Genomic DNA, 26838 nt, shown 5'->3' with positions numbered 1-26838 from the left:
GCACTGCTGGCTCCCCGGCAGGCGGGCTCGCGCTACGGCTGTCTTCATTCCTAGAAAAGACGCGCGTGCCCTTTATATTTAATCAGGGTGCCGGGAGAGCAGAAAATGTGCAATTACGTGGCGCGCAGGTTGGTCAATCCCCTTTCTGCGCCTTTAGATCACATTAAGGGTGCTACCCTTCCATTGGCTGCTCCGCGGAGCTTCCTCGCGCAGAGCACTATTTAAATACCACACTCATCTCTCCCGCTCGCTGTGGGGGGAGAGGGATGAAAGATGCAGACCTGTAGGAGAGGAGCAGCGCGAGAACTGGAGCGAAGGGATTTCACGCTGATGCTCAGGCAGGCGTCAAGGTAAGGAGAATGCCCGTCTCGTGGCTCACGCGCCACTGCACGCAGGCCGGGTACCTGCAATCCGGGGCTGAATGCAGGGTTGTATTCACCCCGCTGGCTGCTCTCGCGCGCGCTCTCTGTGCAGCAACAATGCTCCCATATACAGGGGCAGGCATTGCTGGTGGTCTGTGTTTCCAGAGAAGATGTGCTGAGCAATTAAGCACAGAGCAGCGCGCGCGCTAATGCATTCTTCAGAACCAGCAGCAAACTTGCCTTTGAAGTTGAATTATTTATTAGTGTTTGAGTATCTGGGCGCCTCCTGCTAGAACGTATGGCAGCGTCACATACAATATCTGTTTATTTTCCATAATAATGTACCTGCAAACAGTAACTTATCCTTGAATACGCTTGTGAGTGTTAAAAGTGAAGCGCAGGAGTGAAGGGGCGCAGCCACGCCTTCAGCATAGATGTTGCACAGTGCCACTGGTTAGCACAGGTAAGTGTAGCTCCTGGGTCGCTCTTAATGGCTTACTCAAAGCGCCTAAGCGTTCATGCCGCGGTCCAGATGCGTGCCGCCCAGCTGTCGTTAGGCGGACCTGTCCTCTGTCCACAGGTACAAGCAGAAAGGTTTAAACATGCAAACGGATGGACAAGCCTAGCAAACGCTGCATCAGCACACAAACTGGGACCATCGCCTTTGCCCCCCCAAAATTAGAACCACAGGCAACTTGCACCCATGCGACCATCCAGTACCAACATGCAGCCTCCACAATGAGCAGCACTGATTTTTAATCCCATGGTGTCAAGTGTTGTGCCACAGTCATGCTGGGATTCTCAAAGTAGAGTGCAGCTGATAGAAAAAGCGCCGTAACGCCTCAAGCGCTAGTAAGCGCTATGTAGAATCAAATACAATCTAGACCCTTGGTTAAACCTTGATGTTGCTGCATGTCACGAGAGCACCCAATTGAGTGTGGCACCCACTGCTCAGGGTGGAGTAAGAATGGCAGGTGTTGGCCTCTGTTCTCCTGGTGTGATGTTGGCGGTGCTGTCCGGGTTCAAACAGGAGACCGACATAGGCCTTTGCGCCTCTTTGAGCATCTTTATTGCTTTACTTTGTTGTGGGAGTTGGTAAAAGTCAGGCATGATTAAGAATATGGGACTGCCTGAAATCACAACTGCAATACCTTCAACCAGAAGTACTGAATAGCGTGGATAAGTATTACTGAAGTTATGTGCAATGATATGGGCTGTCTGCAGAAAATGTATTCTTTGCTGGACATTAGTAGGATAATGTTGGCTCTAATATATTATTATTTAAATATAAGGTCATTCGTCCCTGGGGTTCATTTCTTCTTTAGAAGGATGACTTTGCCTCTGCGCTGTAATACTCGGCAGTACTCTCGCCTCTATGAGGTCGGAAGCGCACCATCCTAAAAGTGAAATTTCTATTAAAATATACTGGACCCCTAAGATAACCGTGTCAGTTTTACTCCCATTTATTTTTTACTCGCGGTTCATTTTCCATATGAAATATGTATATAACGGAAATGCATTAATGTCAAAACTTGTATTGTCGCTCATTCTCAAGCGCACAGTGCTCCAAGGTAAGATGGACTGCTGTGGGCCCTTATTTTAGGCAGTCCTTTAAAAAAAAAAACCCAAGCAGACCCCTGTCCATCAGACTGCTGCTTGCGAATACTGAGCCTCAGCAAGCAACTGCTCGGATCCAGCCGAGTCTGTTCTTCAAAACTAACCTGATTTTAAAGCCGTGCACTTGCTGATTTGAATAACTATTAGATAAAATTCATTTTGAAGAGACAAGAGAACAAGCGGGAGGACTTGGCAGGTATTTTATGCCATTTGAAGTTCAGGATTTAAATTCTTAATTATATCATCCTCACAGGCGCTGAGGCGGTTGATTTAAAAGTTTGCAAGTTCATATTTCTTTCCAGTAAAAGTTCTTATTAAGGGTCATGTCTTCATAGTATGGTGCATCTGTCTTTGCAGATAATTTCTTAGTTTCTGTTGTAAAGATATGCATATGCATTTAAAATTGTCAGAATGTTAAATTAATTATGAAGCATTTTTCTCACACCCGTTCATTGGCGGTTCAGTCCAGGCTTCTTCCTGCAGTTTTGTTGACAAAGTACCAGCCAGCACCTTGAAGCACACCTTTGCTTCTCGGTGAGTTGAATCACCTGACATGGCCGGCTTCATCACTGTAGAAATATAGCATTTTCTCTCCACAGGTACTATCCTAACTCTGGCCTTTTACAATGTTTAGGGTCTTCTTCCCCTCCCTGCCAAGTGACCCATGAGGCTTTAACAGCAAGTAGCAAGTGTGAGGAATTATGTACCATACTTACCTGTACCTCACGCTATGCTTGTTTCGCTGTGTAGCCCACCACCGCCACTGCGTTTTAAAACTTTACCGCCATATTTCACTACAGCCATGAAAGACGCTCATGGCCACGTTATCTGCCGCTCTAGGTCGCTCACGCACACTAGAAGTCGGCCAAAAGTTGTGCTTTCTAAAATACCATTCTCACTGGTTCTCCCTTGTATGTCTGTATTGTCTCTATGTTCTATGTACAGTAAAGCAGAGGGAATCCCCCTCTAACACGTACAGCACCTTAGCGAGTGCAACACTTTTTACCACACACTGTCACTTAATATAGTTTATTGTCACCCACACATACTCATTGGTCCTGAGGAAAGCCAGTTTTAACCAAAAGGCCTGGCTGAAACATGTAGACCACAAAGGACGTAGGAGCTCTTAATACACTCCACATCGTCCACAAGCCTTTTTATCTTGCTAACAGGGGCCCAGATATTAAAATTTACCTTTCACCCTCGGGAACTGGGACCACCTGTATAGCTTTTAACTTTTCACGTTCATTTTCACTATCACTGCACACTCAGTAAGCATACCAGCTCCTCAGTAATCTGGAGTCGCAGCACACCCGGGACACATTCGGTGTCACTGTGGTGGGCCCGATGATGAAGCATGACACCAACTAGGTTGGTGTGTGAGGGCTTCATGACCAAACCTAACGGTTTGCCCACAGATGTACCTCCTGAGTCTCACTAACACAACCTAGCTAGTCCTATATTGATATTTCTACATATAATCAGGGGACCCGGACTAGCTTACCTAGTCCTCTCTCTCCCTTTTGATTTGCTGATACCCGGCTTCATCACTGGACATTGATAGAAGATTCTCATGATGGCCCCCCTTACCAACCACAACTTGTTTGAACAACAAAATTCAATAACTGAGCTCAAACATTTGTCAGTGCTCCTAAAGCTTGTGCCCTAGGTTTTCCTGAATTAGCCTTGCTAGCCGAGACGGACATCTAGACCACTATCATACATCTGGACAAAGGAGAGGTCTGGTAACGTTTGAGTAGCTGACACCTCTTCATTTTGCTGCTTCTTTACTGCTGCCACTCCCAGGCATCTTGGTTCTATCAGCTTGTGTCCCATTCTATCCCCAGTTGCATTCTCCAAGCACACATTAAATACCTTATGTCCTAATGTACAATTGCAGACAAAAGCAGTTCTAGTGGCGTAAAAGGCCCTAACTCGGAAATTGTGGCCATTGGAAATCTAGGCGCTAACCTCTTTTCTGTCATGAACCTTTTTGGCACATTCACTGACAGATTGATCGTTTACGTGTGATGGCTAGAGAATCACGCACAAGAACTACTTCCCCTGGCTAGAGTGTTGCAATCCTTCAGGATTCCCTAGCCAGCCACCACTATGCATTTGTGAAGTCCACCTCAAGGGGGACATAACGATATGGCCCTGGGCTGGAGGTGGCCTTTAGATTGAGACTACAGCGCTCACTGGTCCCTGAAGCTAATTATGGAGAGGAGGTGCAGCCAGGATCTGCCACTGCTATTCTACTTAAATCTGTTTCATCTTCCATCTGCCCACCAACAAATATAGAAGAAATGCAAAAGAACAGAAGTGGTCTTTTACATGGTACTGCTATTTCGCATCAGCAAAAGTCTCCTGGGCAATGAACATCCATATAGATACTGGCCAAGGAAGCCCCATGCCTTCTTGAAGGATTTTTTTTATTGAAAACTTATGATTGATAACATTGGTGATTGTATAGTTTGTGCACTATTTGATAATAGTTTCCCCAGTCTCCTTTCAAAATTGATTTGTTTTTTAAGTGTAGACGTGACCACAATTGTAATCTCAAACAAACAGAGGTCTCTCTAGACCCACAGAAAATAGATACAATCAGGGCAACCTGGCTACCGGGCAGTTGTGTGTGCTGCCGAGCTGGGGGCTGATTTCGTTGATAGGGACCTGCGTGTGAAAAACGAAATTCGTTTTGCTTTTTTTATTCCAATGCGCACGCAGGTACCCATCAAAGAAATAGGCCCCCACCACAGAGAAATTAGTCCCCAGCTCGGCAGCACACACAACTGCCCGGTAGCCAGTCCGGCCCTGGATACAATCCATATGAGCAGCCTCATTAAGATTTTCTTTTGTCAGATACGATATTTATCGCACCCAATGAAATCTGGCACTGAGGTATTAGAAATTTATTGAGTGTGATAATTATTTTTTATTCTGACTTTTTGGGGAATAACCTGTTGAATTTGGTACTTACCACCCTAAAACCCACAATTCAAGGTAATTACTGGACCTTTTTCCCACATAAAACTCTAGCAGATTTGACCTGCCGAAATTTACCAGGATGTGTGATAAACATCGGACCTCTTATATTTGAGATCTGATCATAATTTAAATAGAGGTGTAGCCAGTATGTCATAAGCCCTAGTGCAAGGAAGCAAATTGGCCCCTGACTGCTGTTTGAACTTTGAAATGCAGCTATAATCAGGGGTCATTGGGTCCCTAAGTCTTCTGATCCCTGGTGCCCACGGCACCAATGAAAGCTACAACCCTGAATTTACTGGGTCAGTTGTGACCAGGATCTTAATAACACATACTTTTAAACAGTAATAGATTAAACACATTTACTTACGTACTTACTTATGCCTACTAACCCTCCTGGGGTACAGGCCTTCAACCAGGACTCTCCAGCCGTGTCTGTCCTGGTCTCGTCTTTCAATCTGACTCCAGGTGTAACCCATCTTCTTGCAGTCAGCCTCGAGGCCTCGGTGCCAGGTGTTTTTTGGCCCTCCATTTTTCTTTTTCCCTGGGGGTTCCAAGTCAGGGCTTGCCTAATGGTGTTTTATAAAGGCTCGCGACGGGTGTGATCTTCCCAGCTTTTTAGATTTCTTCATGAGCAGAGATTTGGAAAGTCTGGTGCCATAGGTAATTTTTGCTAATGGTTTTTGGCCAGTGGATGTGGAAGATTTTCCTCAGATGGGTGTTGATGAAGGTCTGAACTTTGTTGGTGGTAGTCACTGTTGTCTTCCCAAGTTTCTGCTCCATTCAGGACTGATTTAGTGTTTTTGTTAAAAAGCCATATCTTGGTTTGCAGTCTTAGGTCCTTGGAGCTCTATATTTTCTTTAGCTGATTGAAGGCAGCCCTTGCTTTGTCGATTCTTGCCTTGACATCAGCGTCAGTAAACATCATCAGGAACTCTTACGAGGGAATGACATGCAAGACAGTCAATAGAGGACAACTCATGAAAGCCTTCCAAGTGCGGATCAGAGTCTGACAGGGATGTTTGCTTTCACTTTTTCTCTTTCTGCTGGCCATATACTGGATCAAGAAAACATCCACAGCAAGGAGAAGAAATGGGATCCAATGGACACCTTGGACAAGACTCAGCGACCTGGACTTTGCAGATGGCCTGGCCCTACTCTCCTATACAAACGCAAAAAGAGCAATTGATGAACAGAATGCCGAACAATGTCAAACATTCACCCCAGTACAGGAATCAGGGCCTAAATCCATATATGTTTGCTCCCCATTCCTTTCCAGTCTAAACCCAGCCAAATGCAAATCATTCTGGACCCTGCTCCCCATGGGAACAGTCCAGCCCGAACTGCCAGACCAGGTCCTGCCTGGACTGGAAATAAGCTTCCTGGGACCGGTTTTGGGATCACCCATCATCAGTCAGGCTAGCTAGACTCTAGGGGCATAATGAGCAAAAGAACAATGGATTAAACCCAGATCTCTTGACTGGGGGTGAGTGGTTGAAAAGTTTCAGCACTCTGGCCATCATCTTGTGTTTGCTATGCTTGCCTTAAGTGGCCAAGGGTATTTCCAGAAATAGGTCCTTTGCTTGCTGTGCCACTGGATTCAAGGTAGCCTGGCTGATGAGGGATGAGACCCTGAAACCGGTCCCAGGATATTTGTTTCTGGTCCAGGGAGGACCTGACCTGGCAATTCGGGCTGGACTGTTCTCATGAGGAGCTAGGTCAAGACTGATTAGCACGTGGCTGCGTCCAAACTGGGGTGGCATAGTGAGCAAAAGAATGAGTGATTAAACCCACATCTCTTGACTGAGGGTGAGTGATTAAAAAGTTTCAGCACTTCATCCATTATCTTGTGCTTACTCTCCTACAGCCATCTGCAGATGTAAGAGAAGACCAACAATATGGCAGCCACATTAGCACAACTTAACCAACATCCGCACAAAAAGTCGGAAGGCTAATCCAGCTAACACAACTGCAATCACTCTTGCTGCTAATGCACTGGAAGAGGTTGATGGCTTCACTACCTGGGCCGTGTCATTAACAAACACATTTACATGTACCTAAATGAAAGCATTGTCTTGAACCCGAGTGGACAAACATACATTTGCTAGTTATTTTTCGTACTGCATTGGTGCAATAGTGTATATATTATACAGTTAATGTAAGTTACATAGCGGTTGCGGTGGATTCAGAGGTAATAATGTGCAAATGGATTCAACAGAATTACTAAGGTGGTTGAATATAAAACAAGATTTAATCAGATTATTCTGAAGCACTAAATTGATGTGGATGTGAGTGAGACAGCGCGTGCAGGAGAACCTGAATTTAAATAAAACTGCCCACCAACGCATTTTTTTTTTGAAGAGCAGGTTCGTATTACAGACAGTAATTATGGTCCTTCACGTAGGCGTACATGCTAGAGTTTATATTTGTCTTTTAAATTCAACCTAATATTCTAATCAAAGATATGTCTGTGCTACTGCTTCAGGCATGATGGCACATCACACGTTGAAGCCATCCTATCAGGTTTGGGAATGTTTAAAATATGTTTCTAGATCTTCAAAAAGCCTTTAATCTCCACGAAATATTAGCAGAAAACATTAAAGAAGCAGGGCGAGGAATATATTAATCACTCCTTGTTCTGGTAAAGCATTCTTTTTTCATCGCTCCCTGGTGAGCTTATGAATATGTTTTCTGCAGTGTACCTCATTCTTTATATGCGACCTTTTAAATGAGTAGCTCTTGTTACAGAGTTAATGGGTGATTTCAAGTTTAGAGTTCTGGGTTTTATTTGTAGAGCAGCTGGTCAGATAGTTGATATGGCTAGTGGAGAAGGGCATATTTACCTCTTTAATGACTCTTCAGCTCTAGACCTCGGAAAACTGCTGACTAGACCAGAGAAAAAGAGCATCTCTGTCAGAGGGGTCTCATGTTCATCTAAGACGTTCCTCCAGGATATCTTCATTGGATACATAGACTGAATTCATATGGAATTATTTGCATAATCGTAAAATGTGGTAGGAATCTGGACGCGTACACCAAAGCTGTGCTCACCTCATGGCTGGGAATATTAACCTCCCATTGCTTTGGGAAGCATTTCTCAGATGTATCTATCATAAGAGTATCCCAGAGCTTGGGAGCTTGCACTAAAGTAACTATGCCTCACCTGTGTGATATTTGATAATGGGTACTCTAATTAGCAAATGGACGGCACATTGCAGATGTCGAGAGGTAAAAGTGAGAGGCTGGGGCCATTGGGAGATGTGCACATAATATGCACAGAATTGAGGTACTGAGAGGCAATCTAGTGAATTTATTGTACAGCTCTGGAAATATTCTTTCCATACTGATTAAAAAAACAGGCGTTGACAATCTGGTGTCGCTGTGACCTGTGATGCATGTAATCCCAGGCACAGACTGCACCATGGAGCTACCGTTGCACATTTAAGTTGACTTTGTTGAAACGGGAGAGGTAAGAACAACCCCCTCAATGCAGTTAAATGAAAGAAGCAGAAGACGACGATGCATTTAGCTGTGGCAGAAAACACTGCCTAACTTCCTCTGGTCAGAACTTCTGAGATAAATAGCCCTCTAGTCCCCAAAATATCAAGGGTCTGATTCTTCATGAAGCTGTGAATCCCAGCTCGTGTGTAAACAGAAAACTGGTCATTTACACGTGTGACAACCTCTCGGGGTTCACTAAACTCAGACTGCATGTGTATGTCTTTGTGAACTTTATACAACTCATTCGATTTAGAGTTGAGCTGTGGAGCAGACGGAGCAGTTTTTTCCCTCATATCTTTTTCAGACCATGTATAGTACACAATCATATGTATGCATGCATGTGTGAATGTCCAAAGTTACAATTTAGCGTGCCTATATTTTCTACTTTTCCGAGTATGCCCGTGGTTCAGGAGAATTTGGTCTCGGTAATAGTAATGTTAGACGAGATTGGTATTAAAGTGACATGTTCAAAACAGATTTAAGCAGAACACATACATTTGGTATCTATGAACAGCCAAAGTGTGCAAAGTGAATTTCTCATTGACTCAACAGCCTCTTACGCAGTTACTATTACAATTATGCAATTCTATCGCTTTTAGAAGGATTAGAACTTTTCAATGGTCTAGCTAAAAATTAAAATAACCAATTTCTGAAACGTTGAGTTGGCCAAAGAAGGAATATGAAGAATTTGAACGTCTCCTACAATTTTGCACAATTATCTGCAGTTCTTGGCAAGACGTGCAGATTTCGCGAATGCTCTGTATTTGCTGATTTTAACAGTTTCATTGTTATTCTTTAGCCCCTACAGATCTAGTATTAGACAACTTTGATCAGTGCCATCCTTCACTGAATAAAAGTCTCATTTGAATGTATCAACTAAATTTACAATGACCCTACATGTTTGGCCAGATTATATAAAATTACATATCTGGCAGGCCATGTAGCGCTGGTACTTGAACATTTATCTACCACCACTTGCGTCGATTTGAGTAGGTAGTGCATATGCAATTTTTTATTGTTCAATGTGTGTATCTTTTGACTAATTGTCCAATTTATCTATATGTGTTCTTACTGTGCAAGGAAGAGAAATTATACAAGTAGCGGCGGTTCTGTAAAAAAAAAGAATAGAAAAATGTGAAGAAATAGTGTGACCAAATGTAAAATCCTAAACAATCCATAGCAGTTATGTTGGAGGAGAATATTGATTATTGGTTACTAGGTCAGTTCAGTGGTGAAAGACTTATCAGTGGGACATCACCTATTTTTCAAGCAACCATCTGCATTCCAGCATGATGGTTTAAGATATATTGAGAAAAGGGGAAAGTAGAATGGAGTTACTGTGTAGAACTTCCCTGGGAAACCATTATCAACGATAAGAGTTTAACAATCTGGTTAGTCACTGCTCTGTTATCAGACTAGTGAAGAATGAGGTTTTTTTCACTGCATTGATGTTGGAGCAGTGGAAACCCGGGTTCAGAAGCATGTGGTCTTGTGTACACCAATCACTTGACTGGATCTCCAGAGACCCTGGGCGGAGAGGAGGAATAATATCTGCAGACTCAGAAGAAGTGGGACCATAGGCCTGTGGCTGACGGGGCATTCCAGTCTGCAGAGAATACTTTGCTCTCATTGAGGGGAGTATTTACAAGCCCAGTGCGTCACTTTTATTGACGCACTGGCAGCGCAATGTGATTCCCCATAGTTTCAAGGCCATGTAAAGACACCCTGCATGACTTTTTATGGCCTTGTAAATATGTTTCTCTTTCACGCATAACTCTGCCTGAAAGGGGCTGTGGATGTTCCCACTCAACACCCATGAAACATAACGCAATCCCAGATTTACAGCATTTTATAAACCTGGGAATGCATCAGAATCCTACGCCTCCACAGAGGAGGTGTGAGGAAGCAAAACGAGGAGAAATACTTTTATTTCTCCTCATTTCTCCTCTTTCTATGCGTGCTGCATCCTGCGGCACACATAGAAAGAGGAAACTGCCTTAAATGATTGTTTTTGTGCAGGAAGGTGTCCCTTCCTGCACAGAAAGAATATTCCCCTCAGCGCAGGCACCCTTGCAACATGACGCAAAGGTGTCTGTGCTGGTGCATGGCTGCTGTTTGTGTGCTGGTGCGGAAAGATGGACAGCAAAGCGCCGTATCTTGCAGATACAGCGCATTCCTGCCCTTTTATTTTGACGCACGGCAGCGCAGCAGGAAGGCTTGCTGCGCTGCAGTGCATCCAAATATTGTAAATGAGGCCCTGAGTTTGTCATTGCAATGCTGGCGTAGCACTCTCAAATGAATGTCTGACAAAATATCGAGATTCACAATATCGACGTACAAAAATATCGGAGCAAAAATATCGAAATCAAAAATATCGGGTTCCTATACTTAACTAGATATATACACAAATATCGATTTTTTTAATATCGATATACAAAAACATCGTTTACTTTTATATCGACTACATTAACATCGGAAAACAAAAATATCGCTATCTACAAAAAATAATGACATTAACTATAATATCGACATCAAAAATATCGTGCACTTCAATATCGGATTATCAGCTATATCGACTTTTTATATGCATCTGTTTGCATAATTAATTAACGTTTTATATGTTTTCACATCTAAATAAACACACAATACTTAAATTAATACTATAGACACACTATTAATTTGTCAAAAATATCCTATTGGTATAACTATATCACCTACACATATAAAAATATTCTATACTACTTTGTATAATTTTATAATTTGTTTTTGTTTTTCACTTCTATTACAAAGTAATCACAACTGAAATTCAAATATACTAACTAACCAATCACAAACCTAATTTTTTAAATGAACCAATAGCAAAGTAATTACTACTGACACTCCCCTATATAAACAATTAAAATCTAAGCACAAACTACTTGCCAAAAGTCACTGAAGGAGATTCATCTCTATCCGAATTGCTGCACAACAACTAGAAGAACCAGACTATCAACCTACTCTCACATCTTCTAAGTAAGTAAATAAAATAGAAAGTGTATTATTTGCTAATACTACTTACTTACCTGCTAAATACCCAGTGCCCCTTTGCTATTCATACTACTTAACATGCTAAATAATTATATGGAACTATTTTTTTTAGATACAACGAGTACTGAATATTCTACTCAAAATAATTGTGAACAAACCCTAGGAATACAGATTCTAATAACTATGTAAGTAATTTCACATTGATTCATTATGTGCACATAAATCTAAACACACAGAAATAATGACTTTTGCCCCACATATTTCTTTTTTTCTGTAGATTCTACTACTGAAAACTGCACTACTAATGAACTAAGGACATCAGTACTATTTCTCCAATACATTGTACTACGTAAGTATTATGCAACTGAAATAAATGTGGAAAAACAATACAAACATTTAGAACTGTTCTAATTATGTTCTATTATATATTGTTTATTTACAGAGCAAACACAACGAATAGATATACAGACATAATACAGAACTCCACATTCTGAATAATACAGATAATAATCACAAAGTAAGTATATTAAAGAACATAATTACCAGATAATCTATTAAAAAACATACCAACATGGTGATTATTCTAATACATATGTTCCTTTTTTATTTAAGATAACACTACAAACTACTCTCCAGAAGCTGAAGAAACAACTATACTGGCAAAGACCAACCTAAAAAAATATGTAAGTATCTTCACAATGTGAATCATGAAGATACACTTTTGTAGTAGAAATGAGCTCTAACATTGCAAATGTACCGAAACATTAATTAATAATATACTACTTTCATGTTTTTCATAACAGCTACAACAACATCACAAACAATTATCCCCAACTAAAGAAGCAAGCAGCTCCTAATTTTGCTGTAAATTCAAAAACACGTAAGTATAAACATTCCTACTTATCACTAACATAGATTATTTATCACATTTAATTTGACATTAACTATTATATATACATTTTATAGATATACAAAGTACAAAATGACCGAAGGAGCCGAATTTGTGACCAGCCAGAAAGGAAAACTATTACTATGCTACATGGGTTACACTTATACACAAGAAAAGCAATATGGCATGCAAGTTAATTGGAAATGTTGTAAATATTATTCTAACAAGTGCTATGGCAGAGCAACAACTAAAGAAGCTACAGTACTGTATACTAGGGAACACAATCATCCACCTAATGTTACTGAAATAGAAGTTAGAACAGCTTTGGAAAATATAAAAGAAGCTAGTACAGGTTCCCAAAAGCAAACAAATGTCATTTTAAAAGAAGCCATTCCTAAAATCCCAAAAACTGCCACAACTCAAATGCCAAATATCCTCTCCTTAAAAAGAACTATAGCACAAACTAAAAAAGCTACTACTTCTACAACACCATCTCCCAGAACATATCAGGATATAAATTTAACTGCTAACCAAATAATAACTTTAAATAAACAACCATTTATAGTTTACGACAACGAAAACAATGACAAAAGGCTTATAATTTTTGGTACCAGTATGAATTTAGTTAAACTGCAGCAAAGCCCATATTGGATGATGGATGGAACATTTAACATCTGTCCCAAACCATTTTTCCAATTATACACAATACATGGCCTCTACCACAACTGCAACATACCTTTGCTATATGCACTATTACCAAACAAAAATAATTCCACATATACGGAGTTAATAAATATAATTAAACAAAAAACTAATGATTTTTCTCCTGAAAGTATCATTCTTGATTTTGAGCAAGCAATGCTCTAAACTATCATAAAAATCCACCCCCATACCTGCATTCAAGGCTGCTATTATCATTTAAACCAGTGTTTATGGAGACACCTTCAAAAAACTACCCTAAGTGTCGAATATGCTACAAACTCATCTTTTGCTTTCCAAATTAAAAAACTCATTGCACTTGCTTATGTACCTGAAACAGACGTAGCTGAACACTACAACATTCTTATAGACAGCCCCTTCTACAAACAAAATGAAGCTAAATTAAGTCCATTTTTCGACTACTTTGAAGACACCTGGGTAGGCAGACTCCACAGATCTGGCCACAGACGAAATCCCAAATTCCTCATACCCTGGTGGAACGTTTACAGAAGTACCCTTAACGGAGATTCAAAAACTAACAATGCAGTGGAAGGTTGGCACAATGCATTTGTACAATCAACTGGCAGAACCAAACCTACTCTAGAACATTTCATTAAATGCCTACAGAAAGAACAGAGCTACCAGGAATTTAGAATGGACCAATCTGTAACTGAACTTGTCCCTAAAACATCAAAGCAAAATAAACAAATGCACAAGTACCTGGAAGAACAAGTTAAACTTTACCCTAGTACAAAAGGCATAGAATACCTAAATATCATTGCCAAAACACTACTCTAATTAATTCCCAAAATGTTATAAAGCACTAAAAGTATCACCTAAGTATGGAAAAATATGTAACGTGAGCTTCTAAAGTATTTAATGTATGCAATATATAGAGATATTATTATAATATGTGCACACATTAAAACTAAATAACAAGTAAAAAACTATTCCATAATAAAAATAACATTGCCCACCCACACAAAATAAGAAAGCAAGGACTTACCAATCATGTTGTCAATCCAATAACCTCCTTGTCCACCAAAGTAATCCAGGTAGTGCCAAATTAACCCAAAAAAAAATGTAAAAATACAACTGTTCCAAAATTAAGACATCCACGTTATCCTGAGCCATTGAATAAGCATAAAAAACCCGAAAAATTTGAAAAATAGAAAGAATCGCTCCAGCAAAACCGAAAAATGTAAAGAAGTGTTTGTAAAGCAGTGTTGAATTAAACAAACAAACACTTCCTTTAAAAAAAAAACGGAACTTCCGATGTAGCGTACACCTATGACAAAAACATAGAAAACAGACATTCCCACCCACATTAATTAGCTAGTAATTAGGTACAAACATATTAAAATAGATGATTTCACTTGTAGATATACCGTAAAAGACAAAAATTCACTCTATATATAATGAGTTAACTAACTAACACTACGTGTATATACCATAAGTAATTATCTGTTTTCGAAATCTAAAACATACCTCCCTCACATTCAACAACACAAAATATAAGGTCACTAATCTCAAAACATCATTAAAATACACATAAAACATATAAAATAAACCTTACCTGAAGCGACGTGAAGTGTCTCCCAACCGCGATCAGCCCTTCTTCCAAATAACCCAAAACGACCTAACCCGGTTACAAAATAAAGCACCCAAATGCAATAAAATAGTCCCAAGTATAAAATATAATATATATACTTCACTAAATATGCAAAAATGAACATTAAGTTTCTATTATTGTAAAGAAATATTTACTTTAATCCTACAATGATTTGATTAACAAATATGTAAATGAATGTAATAAATACATATTATGAAAAGAATAATATTTATATTAACAATGTCTAGAAATATAACTACATTGTCAAAAATTATAATAATAGAAAAATGTGTTAAAAATATGTGACTTACATAATAAATATTTTATGTATTGAAATAAAGTGTAAAAAATACTTTTGTTATTTCTACATTTCTTTATGAAATTACAATATGTAAAAGAGATAATAAATAATATTAATTTTTGTACAAAAAGTATGAAAATAATAATGCTTCTGTATAGTTGCTTATCATTGTGTTTATAAAATATGTTTATAAAACCAAATGTAATAAAAAGATTGTAATGAAATAACATTTTATTTGTGAAACATAAATAAAAATAATGTTTCTACAATCATGTTGAACTATTTGTATCATTATCTTACTATAATGTAACAATCTTATCAGAAATTTTGCACTGTATATTATATGTGAGTATATGTTGGTCTCTAATAATTTAATTATTACTATACCAAATCCAGCGTACATTAAATTAAAACTGACCCTGAACCCAAAAAATACCCCTTTACCCAAAAACCCAAAACTGACCCTGAACCCTAAAAATGCCCCTTTACCCAAAAACTGAAAACTGACCCTGAACCCTAAAAATACCCCTTTACCCAAAAACCCAAAACTGACCCTGAACCCTAAAAATACCCCTTTACCCAAAAACCCAAAACTGACCCTGAACCCTAAAAATACCCCTTTACCCAAAAACCCAAAACTGACCCTGAACCCTAAAAATACCCCTTTACCCAAAAACTGAAAACTGACCCTGAACCCTAAAAATACCCCTTTACCCAAAAACCGAAAACTGACCCTGAACCCTAAAAATACCCCTTTACCCAAAAACTGAAAACTGACCCTGAACCCTAAAAATACCCCTTTACCCAAAAACCCAAAACTGACCCTGAACCCTAAAAATACCCCTTAACCCAAAAACTGAAAACTGACCCTGAACCCAAAAAATACCCCTTTACCCAAAAACTGAAAACGGACCCTGACCCCTAAAAATACCCCTTTACCCAAAAACTAAAAACTGACCTTGAACCCAAAAAATACCCCTTTACCCAAAAACTGAAAACTGACCCTGAACGCTAAAAATACCCCTTTACCCAAAAACTGAAAACTGACCCTGAACCCAAGAAATACCCCTTTACCCAAAAACTGAAAACTGACCCTGAACCCTAAAAATACCCCTTTACCCAAAAACTGAAAACTGACCCTGAACCCAAGAAATACCCCTTTACCCAAAAACTGAAAACTGACCCTGAACCCAAGAAATACCCCTTTACCCAAAAACTGAAAACTGACCCTGAACCCAAGAAATACCCCTTTACCCAAAAACTGAAAACTGACCCTGAACCCAAAAACTACACCTTTACCCAAAAACTGAAAACTGACCCTGAACCCAAGAAATACCCCTTTACCCAAAAACTGAAAACTGACCCTGAACCCAAGAAATACCCCTTTACCCAAAAACTGTAAACTGACCATGAACCCTAAAAATACCCCTTTAACCAAGAACTGAAAACTGACCCTGAACTCTAACAATACTCCTTTACCCAAAAATAATTATTATTATTATGTAATTACAAATTAATTATTAATTAAGAATAACAAAGTTAATATATTAGCACATTAGCTGTAAAGAAATAAATTTAATTATTAATATTATTTTTTCCAAATTAATTTACAATAAGTAAAAAATATATATTAAACTAAATGAAGCTAATTAATATAATTAACTAATTTATATTAATTAATTACCAATTAATTATTATTTAAATATATGTAAAAAATTATATTAATTAATTAACTAATTAATAATAATTAATTAACAATTATTTATTTAAAAATATATACAAAATTATATTAATTAATTAACTAGTTAATATTAATTAATTACCAATTATTTATTATTTAAAATTATGTCGAAAATTATATTAATTAATTAACTAATTAATAATTATTTACCAATTATAAATTTTGTACTATTATGTAAGATATTATATTAATTAATTAACTAATTAATATTCATTAATTACCAATTAATTATTATATAAAATAATGTACTAAATTATATTAATTAATTAACTATTTAATATTAATTATTTACCAATTAATTATTAATAAAAAGTTTTTTACAAATATATATTAATTTATTAATTATTTTTAAATTACTTCTCACCCTTATCCCCTATAAACCCAATAACCCGCTCCTAAAACTATATATGTTTTTTAAAAATATTTTTATATTAAATATATTGTAATTTTTTAATATAGACCTTTTTATCAAATTTTTGTTTACAATTATTATATTTTTTCCTACACTATTTATTTTTTCCATTACTACACGATATTTTGTATTGTCGATATTTTGTCATACGATATTATTTTTTTCGATATTTCTACTTACTTACCTATTACGATATTTTTGTATCCGATATATTTGCTTCCCAATATTTTTTACCTTCGATATTTTAACTTCGATATTTTGTCTTTCCGATATTTTATTTTCGATATTTTGTCTGTGTACCCTCTCAAATAGAGAGCAAAGGAGGCAGTGAAAGGAAACTGAATTGAGCAGTGGGAGAATAGTAGCACAATGACAGTGTTTGTTTTAATAGAGTGATGGGGTGACAGGACTGTGGTACTTAGGTTGGCTGTGGGGACAGTGACATGACAGTAGGTTTTATTTAAAATATTTGGGTGTATGAAGTGAGAAGATTGCCAGGTATATACTACTTTTATAGTAAAGCTGAAAGCATGGGGCATGAAGGAGATGTGGCTGTTATGCATCACTCCCCATAGCCCCTCTACCCCTGGGCAGCTCCTCTACAAGAGTTGAAGCGAATTTGGTGAGCATGCACTGCTGTCAACAACATGGAGTTTTCCACCTCATTGTCCCAAGTATCCAAATAAATGTGAGCTACACTCTTATATCCTAGCTGATGACAATGGAACCATCATTGAACATACTCTGTTATTTACAGCTCTCTAGCTATAATTCCATTTATTTTGGGTATTTTGTTTCTCCCAAAACAAGTGGGCCTTCTTACACCCTAGCAGCATATTCTGTGTGTCCCCATCAGAAGGTTGTGGGCACTATATAAAATTCACTACCTTCACTGAGCCATTCACATGATGAGGGATCCTTCTACCTGCAAGCAATGTTGCCTTCCTTGTATTTGGCTGTTATGTAACATCCTTTACATTATGAATCATTTATGACTGGCTGAGGACCATGAAATCTGTGAAACATATATACTCTGTTTTATCACTTTCATTCCATCAGATGTGTCAGTTCCGCATTTGTAAGAAAATAAATAAATAAAGAAGCTCAGAGTTTAATTAGGAGCCTACAGCCAGCGCTACCGAATGCCAAGGCTGCCTAGTTTTCATTCCACCTCATGCCACTTTCTTCCACCACCCTACATTTTGTACTTATTAATCTTACTTTTGTAGGTTCTTTTCATTAATGCTATCTCAATTTGTAATTGGTATCCTTATCTGTAAGAAACTGGAATTTTATTTGGGTTGTGCGGTCACCCACATGCCTGAACTGGCGTTCTCGGCACTGGAAGTCAGGGTGAGGACCTGTTTCATAGCTGATGGGGGCCAGTTTTGTGGGTAGGATTGGCTGCCTGCGTTTCCCGCCTGCAGTGCCTCGGTTTTTCAAAACTAACAATGCAAAACAAATGGCATTAGAGCATGCTTCAAAACCATTTGTTCTTGCATCTGGGCGGTCCCTGTCTCCTGCAGGGTCGCCACGAGCAGCGCTAGCTTTCAAAGCGTAAGGTGTGGAGGGGAATGTGTAAGCGGTCTGCTGTTGTTTGCCTCGGAGAGTCCAGTGCATACATGATTTCTTTATAAGGTGATCGTTTCAACGGATTTAAGTTCAGTATATTCAATTATAAGTTTGCATTACATGGCAATTGTTAAAAGTGTTAGATTCCAATCATTAATTTAAAAAACATTTATGCCCCAACAATATCATTAAGAATATCCTATTAGTGAATCAAAAGGAATGTTGCCTTTTGCCCAAGTGTTTTACTATAGATGGTGTAACATTATAGTATTTTGTTCTGTGCAGCACCAACCCCAAACTGATGTATTTCATGGTGCTTCCATGTGATGATGAAAGAAAAAAAAGCATTGTGAACAAAAAAATTGCTTAGGATCACAACATTTGGTCAGTTGGAAGTCGGGATTGATGAAAGTTTTTTGTGTGATTTAGCCACTACACGGTTATCTCAGACTTTCTCACATTTTTAGATCAAAGCATAATGCTTTGTGTTTAATTCTCTGAGGCACTACATCAGTGCACTGTATTAAATACATCTCAGCTATATGTACTTAATAAGCACTCTTGGTAGTAGTGTTTGGGCGGGTGGTTTTTAGGTCGAGCCTTAACAGCACATGCACTGTCTCTCGATTTGTTGTACATACTTCTTGGCTAACAGCCCGCCAATCCGCTATTTATTGGTTACTATGAATGTCCTTTCAAAAGGCTTGGCTGCAATTGCTTACTGTCCCTTCTTTGTCCCTCCTTATGGTCCTTTGTTTCCTCCCAGAAGCAGCGCCTAATTTCAGTATTCCTCCTGCTTTTGTTTTGACCTGTTTGTTTATACGGACTTTAAAAAAAATTATTTATAGTGATAGCAGTAAATGTTTTTAGCCCCTTCGCTGCGGGGGTATTTTCCCGCTGTGCTGGGGGGGAGTGGGGCGCGCACAGCGCCTGCACGCTCATGACGAGCTGAGCTCGTCATGAGGCACAGCGCTCCTGTGCTCATGACGAGCTCAGCTCGTCACAGGTGCATAGTGCGGAATGCAGCATCCTGATCACAAACAATTCACAAGCTCATTACCTGCTCCAGGATCGCGTGATAAACCTGAATGCATTTCTATTCAGATGGAATCCTGGAGCACGTAATGAGCTTGTGAATTGTTTGTGATCAGGATGCTGCATCCTCGCTCTGTAACTTGTGCTCCATTGGCGTTTTTTCACGGGCTCAGACCTTCGACAGCAGATCTATCCCTCGAGTTGCATAGTCAATGGGCTAGGGTTTGGTTGTTTCACAGGGGCTTTTTTGACTGGGCTCAGCCTCAGGCGTCGGTGGTTTGAGTGCCATTGAGTGGTAAGTGGTGGGGGGTGGTGGCATCTCTGCTTTCACACTGGGTGTATGTTTTTCTTCCCTTGCCCCTCTGGTGCTCGGTGGGAGTGTCTGCGGGCGGTTCCCAGTTTCCCCTGGGCTAGGCCCTCGTTCAGTCTCTCTGGCCTTGGTGGTCTGCGGGTGATGTGTACTCGCGGGGATTTTGCGCCACTCTCCCTCCTTCAGGCCTTGGTTCCAAAAGCAGGGCATTGGAGCAGTAACCAATGTGTTACAGCATGTTTTACATAGAGAACGTGGGATAGCAACATGGGTGTTGCTCTAACAAAGAATAGTGATCATCAAAACAAAGGTAAGAGTTATAACTTTATTTACAGTTGCACGTTGTTTGGCCTTCCTTATCATGGAGGCGATCTTGGCAATTTAAGAGTTATGGCACTTTCGAAGTGACAAACTGTCAAACTAGTGTAATTATAGTTTATAATTTCATGTTTTTTTTAACTTGAAGGAAGATACTTGAAATTAAGTAACTTCTGGTGGCCAGGTCTTTAAAGCCTGTGGCTATGTTAAATAACTGCCCAATTTGCATGCATTAATGGGCGGGCGCAGCGAGAGACTGGGAATGACGCCTCCGCCCTGTTCGTGCAAGGGTTGGTATGTCCAAACCTGTTTTATCATGAGCCTCTGAATCGTTGTGTTTTAAGATCATAATGTCCACAGCTGAAATTCATTTAATATTTCCCTTTACTAATTCCCCACTAATCCTGTATGGTTCCGAAGTAGCGTGCTACCCGCCCAAAATCGCAACACCTCATCCGGGGTAGCAAATGCTATATAAACTCAAACCCTTCCCTCTTCTCTAGCTCAACTATCCTTTTACCATCCAAACAACAGACTAACATGTCCACTGCTCAATTCAAATTAATGTCATATTTCCCTACACACTAATTCACCTCTAATCCTTCTTGGGTTCTGGAGTAGCGTGCTATTTGCTGAAAACTGCTTTGACACCTCATCAGGTGTCCCTGTGGATTTGTAAAGGGACCTCTATTAGCCACATACTGTGCTACACCCTTAATTCAATAATTTTTTGTTTTTGAAAGGTGCAGCTGAGCATACGTTCCCATTTGTTTTTACTGGAAGTGAGATTTTTGTTAGCTTGTGTTTTAAAAATGCGCCATTGTGGATTATTTAGCATCTCACTTCCAATAAAAACAAATGGAAACTGATGCTCAGCTACAATCTTTTCTTTTTAGAATTGCATTAAGGGTGCAATACCTTATGTGGCTATTAGAGGTCCCTTTACAACTCCACAGGGACACCGAGTAACAGCCTATGGTGCTGCACCTTTTCCTTGTTTTGTGGCTTTTCTTGTATTATGTATGCTAGTGCTGGAACATAAAAAAAATCTAACAAACATCATTTGCAACGCTAAAAGCTCAAACTTTCACGAATGCAAGACCTATTGCATTGCATAGGCTTGTTTATTGTGGAAGCAAAGATGAAATCTAGATTACCCACCCTTCCTTGTTCAGTGCTTTCAGAGCATTGCTTCACATAACTAAAACTCTTAACTCATTGTATTCCATTTTGGAATTTATCCACCCACTCCTCACAATATTCTTTCATTAAGCCATGCAGCCCTATCTCCAATATCCATCCATTCCATGATTGAAAAAGGTCTGATAATGAAAACTATGTTGTAAAACACACTATATTTGCAATTATTTTAAACATTTCTTGGGGGGAGTACCCCTTAAACACCTCTTTATGATGTCATGCAATTCACTGCACTCGCTCACTACATGCAGAAGGAGGACAGGTTCAACTAAATTTGTCAGGGCTCATGTTGGTTTGAAGTCCAGCCTTGGTCACCCACCTCAAGGAATAATAGCACCAATTTGTCATGGCAAACATAAAAATACTCCCTAAACAAGTCTGAGCTGAACCCCATGGTAGTTATGGCGCAGAGCAAATAGACAACTAACAGCCTGATTCATGTAGGTAAATTGCACTCGCAAAGGGCCAGATTCTGAGAATCTGGCCCTTTGCGAGTGCGATTTTTGCATTTGGTATTCATGATACCAAATGCAAAAATCGCTATGTAAGAATTCGCATATTTGCGTGGAATGGCATTTAAGGAATCTCTAATAGAGATTCCTCAAATGCTATTCATGACACAAAACAAAATAGCGATTTTGGACTTTTGGGGCCGCTATTTACCGACAGGTCAGACCTGTCGGTAAATAGCAAAAACTCAGAAAAATGCTTTTAAAAGCATTTTTCAAAGTTGCATGTAGCACACACACATGTCCTTTGGACATGTGTGTGCGCAATACCTGTCCAAAAGTGCATTTTAGGGGTGCTACAGGGCGTCCTTTGGACACCCCTGGCACACTTAAAATCGCTATCTCAGTTGCGAGTAGCAAATTGCTACTCGCAAATCCCCATTCATTCCTATGGGCCTCTTGGCCCATAGGAATGAATGGGGAGTATTTGCGAGTAGCAAATTGCTACTCGCAAATAAAGAACATGTAGGAATCGCTATTTAAGTAGCAATTCCTACATGAATGCCGTTTTGCGTGTCCTCAATAGCGAATCGCTATGATTCGCTATTAGGGACACGCAAAACGGCCCGTACATGAATCAGGCTGTTAGTGCAATAAATAAAGTGCCAAAGCATCTAAACACACAAATTCCAAGGCATATTAGAACAATTGAGTGCATTTTTGTAAAATGACACCAAAACAACAAAAATCTAATAAGGGAATAAGGAGGGTTGAGTTTCTAAAGTTTTATGTGAAAATGACACTAAAAAAGGACTATGCTTTAACGACGGTCTATGCTAATTGTAGACCAGGACATAGGCTCCCTTTGAGGTGGACCTCTAATGGATCGGGTACACCAATTGGGACAGCTCAGTCAAGGATTTTAGACTTAATCTGTAAAATGGAAGGAAAAAGCATCTAGTGCTGTAACTGGCGAAGCCAATGCAAAGTCAGTTATTGAGCAAGATTCCACTGAAGCCGTTGGTTTGGCAGGAAAAACTCTCAGCGGAAGAAACCTGAATTTCCCACCTGCTAAGGTCTAACAATTTTGCACCTTTGGCCAATCAAGCTATTCTTGCTGGAACTTACAGCCTGATTCATGTACATGCCGTTTTGCGTGTCCCTAATAGCGAATCATAGCGATTCGCTATTGAGGACACGCAAAACGGCATTCATGTAGGAATTGCTACTTAAATAGCGATTCCTACATGTTCTTTATTTGCGAGTAGCAATTTGCTACTCGCAAATACTCCCCATTCATTCCTATGGGCCAAGAGGCCCATAGGAATGAATGGGGATTTGCGAGTAGCAATTTGCTACTCGCAACTAAGATAGCGATTTTAAGGGTGCCAGGGGTGTCCAAAGGACGCCCTGTAGCACCCCTAAAATGCACTTTTGGACAGGTGTTGCGCGCACACATGTCCAAAGGACATGTGTGTGTGCAACATGCAACTTAGAAAAATGCTTTTAAAAGCATTTTTCTGAGTTTTTGCTATTTACCGACAGGTCTGACCTGTCGGTAAATAGCGGCCCCAAAAGTTCAAAATCGCTATTTCTTGATGTTTCATGAATAGCATTTGAGGAATCTCTATTAGAGATTCCTTAAATGCTATTCCTCGCATATTTGCGACTTCTTAAATAGCGATTTTTGCATTTGGTATCATGAATACCAAATGCAAAAATCGCACTCGCAAAGGGCCAGATTCTCAGAATCTGGCCCTTTGCGAGTGCAATTTACCTACATGAATCAGGCTGTTAGTCTCTGAAATGGCAGCCGTTTTCTTCTAGCAGGGTAAAGCAGCGGGCTGTATCTGATGAGGATTCCACTAGGTTATATACCTTCTTGCCAAGGGCCCACTGAAAGTGATTTGCTGCTGTCAAGAAACTCCAAGCAAGACAAATCTGTTTCTTAAAACAAACTAAGTCGCACCTTTGCTAGATCGGCTCTGGTGGTTAGTCCCAGTCCTCTGACGACTGGAAGTCAGAATTTTTCAAAACCCCAAAATGTTTCAGGGGTAGGATCCTCTTTCCTCAGTTTTTCACCTAAAACTCCCAAACTGCAGTGGGCTTTAGGGCTATATCCACCAGAGACCTTGGACAGAGTCCAGTGCAGGGCCATTTGGGACTGATTAACTGAAAATCCATGAAAAGTGGTTCTTCAGCTTTTCACATAGAATTTCAGCCCACTGGCCTCCAAATTCCACTTCTTTGTCCTGGGAACAAGAGGGAGCAGATCCAAATCGACAAAGCTCTTCCCAGGTTACTGCAAGCCGGGTCCAATCCTTTTATGAAGTCCTCAGGTCTAGAAAGTGTTCTTGTAGGGTTCCTTGAGATGTCACATTTATGGACTCTTGGCTTCTCCCTAACCAATGGGGTAAATGTTCCCAGGGCTAACCCTACCCACGTTTGCAGCAGTTTCTATTTGCCCTACTGCAAACGATCCCACACTGCACCTTACTCCTTAAATTCCAGATGTGGACCATTTTCTCCATTGTTCAGAGTCTTTGTGTTCACCCAGAAATGTGGCCAGGGAAATGAGCAACCCTCTTCTCTGTGCCCACTTTACACTTGTTTGGGGGCAGCTTCCCCCCCATTTGGTTTGAAGCCAGCCTGGCAAGCATGGGCCTGGAAGACAAAGGCCTGCCTTCCACTATGTCTCACTTAAAATCGACTTGTGAAAGTGCAGGCCTCGCCTTGGTCTCTTTCAAATTAATGACGCTTCCTATTACACACAAGTGTTCTTCCAGTAGGAATCAAAAATCACCACCTCACATACGTACTACTGAGAGCCAAAAAGCCCAGACCATTGTCTCCTCTGTGGGAACAGGTTTCACACCTCATTGTCAAGGAGTCACTGCAGGCCAGCTATCAAAGGCTCGTGCTAATTATCCCATCTCTCATGCAGGAAAAGCATCACTTCAAAAAGTTACTATTACAATATATTTAATAAAAATATGACTTTAATAAATATGAAACTGGTCTTTAAATGACTATTTTAGCCAATTAGGGTCAGTGAACTTAACAGAGAGTTCCATGATGTTCCAAGACTAGAGGTTCCAACCCTTGGAAAGGTCTGGGGTAACCTGTAACCTGTATCTGTATAGGGAAAGCAGGAGGCCCGGAAGAACCCTGAGAAGGCAGTCAGTCACATCACTCCTAAGTGGGTCTAAAAAGAATTCTCACAGTGCAAAACCTGTACCCAGGAGGAGGAGCGGCGATCGAACGTGCGCCGAGCGAACGAGCGCCGAGCGAACTGAGCAAACTGAGAGGCTGGGAGGCAGAGTACGGCGGAGCCTAGCAGATCGGGAGGTCTAACGGAGGGAAAGTCACGGAGGAAAGTCGCTGCTGCTGAGTGAGCCATGTGGGCAAGCTGCCTACTTGCCGGCTTCGCAGCGGAATACAATCACGGACGGCAGAAGTCGGGTCGAGTGTGCCAGCAGTACCGAGAATCTATCGAGACAGCCCCTCACCGCGGTGCTGGCACAGATGAGCCTCAGACGTGGCAAGTAGCGGGAGGCGGGAGGCCCCCCTGGTGCGGTGGGAGCTTTCTTGGCAGGAGCGGCCGATTGCTCTTTTCCGCGAACAGCGGGTCCCCGCAGGAGCCGCCATTCTTGCCGTCACTTTAGCCACTTCATCGCGACCCCAAGGGGGGCTTGACTAACCTCGATCATTTCGCGACACCAAAGGACTGTTTCTCAAGTCTCCACAGGTACTTTGGGTAGTCTATACAACAGTGAGCAGAGTGTGGTAATTTGCAAAATCAGCAAGTCGTGCATTATTGCTTTCTTTGTACTACCTAATGGACTTCTACTTCTGGTGGAACAGAAGAAGTGTTTTATTCTCTGGACATTTTTATTATAATCAGTTTTTATTTGTTTTTAGTTTAGTCGCAGATTGTAAGCAATTATATTACATGGCTACTGGCTACTGGGATAATACTTTTGCGGCCGTTTCGATATAAAGTATTTAAGCCACAGTATCTGAACTACACAAGATATTTATATAGTTTTAATAGTTCTGTCAATTCCCAGCAGCCTCAGCGGCGGCGCGCTCTACCGATGATGCGCGAGTGCCAGGAGACGCATTTAACAAACACTGCTCCCCGCGGGACAAGCCAGGCGAAGCCGGCTGGTCAAGGACGGGACAGACCCCCCCTCCAACACCCCTCCAACACCCACCATCTATAACTAAGGTCAGTGAGTGGCTGCTTACACTCGTTGTGAACTTAGTAGCTATTTGCTAAATCCCCCTTGATAACATGTTTACCTCCCCATCTACTGGCGGGGACACCAGAAGATCTACAGGTGGATCCCTATTGGGCACATTGGGCACCTTGGATAACTTTCTTGTCAGAGTGTCCACTGTTTTAGGACGAGATATTGAACTACCAGGAAAAAGACTATCCCTAGATATTGCCTTTGACAAAAGATCCTCAATGGGTGGTTTAGCGGAAGTCCGGTCTCCAGAAATACAACTAACTAATACCCATGACCCGATACTATCCTCAGGGGAGGGAGAGAGGAGCCGGTTTTCTCAGTCGGATGGGCTTTTGATATGTCAGCCAGTCTGCCCTACCGTTTTGACAGAGAAGAGACTGGTCAAAAATCCTTGTACCTTGCCAGGGACTATGCGTTCACCCAATATTAGGACCCGGTCAGCCTGTAATGCCAAGGCGGGGTTGCCCCAACAATCACAGGGTCTGACATCTAAACGGAAACGCATGGGTGCACAAGCATATACTTCTGGGAAGAAGCCAAAAACTGGGAAAG

At 40.4% G+C, this 26838-nt stretch overlaps 1 protein-coding gene across 1 annotated transcript in view; it reads left to right on the top strand.

Annotated features, from left to right (window-relative positions):
* The first annotated feature begins 204 nt into the window (after positions 1-204).
* LOC144769916 (carbohydrate sulfotransferase 1-like) overlaps positions 205-26838 on the top strand; it is a 175012-nt gene continuing 148378 nt past the window's right edge. Inside the window, exon 1 of the mRNA XM_078654114.1 lies at positions 205-350. The gene's annotated coding sequence lies outside the window, so the exon portion shown is untranslated. The remainder of the gene's footprint in view (positions 351-26838) is intronic.

This window comes from Lissotriton helveticus, chromosome 1_1 (assembly GCF_964261635.1).
Source record: "Lissotriton helveticus chromosome 1_1, aLisHel1.1, whole genome shotgun sequence".
In the NCBI taxonomy this organism is placed as follows: domain Eukaryota; kingdom Metazoa; phylum Chordata; class Amphibia; order Caudata; family Salamandridae; genus Lissotriton; species Lissotriton helveticus.
Note: the sequence above shows the minus strand (reverse complement) of the source record. Positions and strands in the feature narration are given on the sequence as shown.